Here is a 3,311-nt window from a genome sequence, read left to right as displayed (position 1 = left end):
GCCTGGTCAACAGAACAAGACTTCATCTCTAAAAGCAAAAAGAAAAATCAGAGATCATGCCTCAATATGGTTCACAGAAAAGACAATGTTTAAAAAAATAATTACATCAGCAGTAACCTGGTCAACTTGAACTGAAAGAGACAAAGTAAACCCCCTCACCAAAAAAACACAAAACAGGCCTTCAGATTGCAAGGTTCTACAGGCGGGAAGCAAGTGAGAAAAATGCTCTGCTGTAAATCCATGCTACCTTTCATGCAAAAGTGTGACTTCTAAGATGAAATCAAGGCCTCCCAGGGTAGTCAAGAGTCTGGAAAGTCATTTCCTGGCACGAGTAGCCCTGGGTCCCAGTGCTCACGCAGCTGGATTTCACAACTGCTTATGGACCAGCAGTGTGTGTACCTTTCATTTGCGGCCTTTCTGAGCAGGAGCATCTGGGAATCATGTAACTGTCCCGCCACTGCATGCTGGGGGTTGGGAGGGTGACAACTCGTCTCTAGTTCTCAGCCCTGCAGATCAGGAGGAACTGTGTCTTAGAGCTGTACCTAGAACCACACCCTAGGGTTGCCATCTGCCCCTGGACCTAACGTAGATAAGATGAACTCTAGGCTGATGCTGTGAGCTGACGGGACTGTTTTGTTCTTTGGGAGCTGGTGAATATATTTACATGTGGGAGGACTGTGGATTTATGGGGTCTAGGGAACAGAGTGGGAGCCAGCCTCCAAGAGAGACCCCAATGATTTATCTCTTTTGGTAGTCACACCTTGTGCTGTCCCTTCCCACAATGTGCCAAGGCTGATCTTCAGACCAATAGAAATAACCAGAAGTCATGGCATGTCTCTTCCTAGGTCTGATGATAAAGGACTGCACTTCTTTTGGTTTTCTATCCCTGTCATCTCTCCGTCTCATCACTCGCTCTGGCTGAAACCATATTAGCACACTGGGGAGGACCATGTGCCAAGGAACTAGAGCGTCATGCCAGTAGCTCCACCAGTGAGGTGGGAGTGAATCCTGCAGCCCCAGTTGTATCTTTAGAGACTGCAACCTCATGACAGACCTTGAGCCAGAACCATTCAGCTGAGCTGCTCCTCGAACCCAGACCCACATAAACTACAAGAGATAATGAATTCTGTTTTGCAATTGCCCAAAGGCTTTCTCCCGCCCTCTGCACAGATAAATATCAATTCACTGAGGCTATGGCATTGCAGCAAAGAAAATGTGATTGATGTGAGGCCGACCTCGCAGAAGAGGGAGTTAGTATTCAAAGCGGTCCTCCCCCCCAACCCCCCCACCAAGGCTCAGAGGTTTGGGTTTTTCAAGGATAGTTTGGTGGGCAGGGGGGCCTAGGAAACAGGGAATGCTGATTGGTTGGGGATGGAATCGTAGGATGTGGAAAATGGTCCTGGAGGCTAGGTCCCCATGTGGGCAGGGCCTCGGGACCTGTTGAGTCACAAATTGCAAGCAGGTGGGGTCAGTCAGTTGCCCTAATGCAAAAGTCTGCAAAAACATCTCAAAAGACCAATCTTAGGTGCTACAATAGAGATTTTCTTTACAGGGGCAACTGTGGAGGCTGCAAATCTTGTGACCTCAGAACAATGGCTGGTTATCATTTAATAACTCTGTCTTAGCAGAATTCAGGCCCCTCTCATCATCCTAACCTTGTGGCCTTTACTGGCTTTATGAAGGCAGTTTAATTTTGGGAAGGGTTGGCATCATCCTTGCTGGAATAAACTAAATTTTTCCCCAAGATTAACTTGCCCTACACCCAGGAATGACCAAGGACAGCTTGGAGGTTATATGCAAGATGGAATCAACTATGTCAGATTTCTCTTACGTCATAATTTTGCAACGGCAGTTTGTCTCTAAGTAGTTATATTTTGGGAAAATGTGTTTTGTGGCAATCGATAACTGTTATAGGAAACATTTAGGGCATTTTCCCCAACAATACGAAACGGTCCTTAGGAATGACATTTACTTTTCTGGGTAGATGGTTTGGTTTCTCTAGCTGTTGATATCTTTTAATCTTTCTCTTTTTGTTTTGAGACAGTCTGACTCTGTCACCTTGGCTGAAGTGCAGTGGTGCGGTCACGGCTCAGCACAGCCTTGACTTCCTGGGCTCAAATGATTCTCCTGCCTTTGTCCCCTGAGTAGCTGAGACTACAAGCACATGCCAACATGTCCAGCTAAGTTTTTACATTTTCTGTGGAGACAGGTTTCGCCATCTCGCCCAGGCTGGTATCAAACCACCCGTCTTGACCTCCCAAAGTGCTGGGATTACAAAGTGAGCCACTGCACCTGGCCCACAGACTTTCCGAGGCTCTATTTTTTTTTTTTTTTTCCTTAGATGTATTTGTATCTCTCGCTCCATATATATCTATAAAATTTCAATAGGTTTGTGGTGTTTGGTTACATGAATAAGTTCTTTAGTGGTGATTTCTGAGATTTTGGTGCACCCATCACCTGAGCAGTGTACACCGAACCCAATGTGTAGTCTGTCTCTCACCCCCTCCCACCCTTTCCCTGAGACCCCAAAGTCCATTGTATCACCCATATGAGGCTCTATTTTCAGTTGTCCCTCCATATGCATTTTTAAGGATATTGAGTATAGAAAATTATCAGCTAAAAAATTGTCTTTTACACAGTAAAAATTTCAGTAATTAATTCATAACATTTATCGAATAATGGTTCTCCTCTGCCCCTCCTCCCCATTTCCTAACACAAAAACCCTTAGGGCTATTTCTTGCCATGGTAATGCAGAGATTTTTCTTCAACAGAAAGGACAAATGTCAGTTGCACGTATAACTAAAGGGCTAAAAATAGAGATGCTTAATTGTTTCCTTGGTTACAAAAGCAGCATTCTTCCTCTGGATTTGGGGAAAGGAACTACTGATGCTGTAAGTCTTTAGGCCCTTGGTTAATTATACTATTTTTTGTCGTGTAGGCCTCTTGCAATGAGATGGAAAAATCAGAAACATGATTAAGTCCCGGCATGGTGGCTCACACCTATAACCCCAACACTTTGGGAGGCCAGGACAGAAGGATCGCTTGAGCCCAGAAGTTTGAGGCCAGTCTGGGCTACTGTATTAGTCCATTTTCACACTGCTATAAAGATACTACCTGAGGCTGGGTAATTTATATAAAAAGGTGTAATTGACTCACATTTTAGCATGGCTGCAGAAGCCTTAGGAAACTTACAATCATGGTGGAAGGGGCAGCAAACACATTCTTCTTCATAGGCAGCAGGAGAAAGAAAAGTGAGGAGGGAAGGGGAAAAGCCCTTATAAAACCATCAGATCTTGTGAGAATTCACTATC

Source organism: Sapajus apella, unplaced genomic scaffold, assembly GCF_009761245.1.
Source record: "Sapajus apella isolate SASKATOON/1434 unplaced genomic scaffold, GSC_monkey_1.0 scaffold21, whole genome shotgun sequence".
NCBI lineage: Eukaryota > Metazoa > Chordata > Mammalia > Primates > Cebidae > Sapajus > Sapajus apella.
This window is presented reverse-complemented; position numbering follows the sequence as displayed.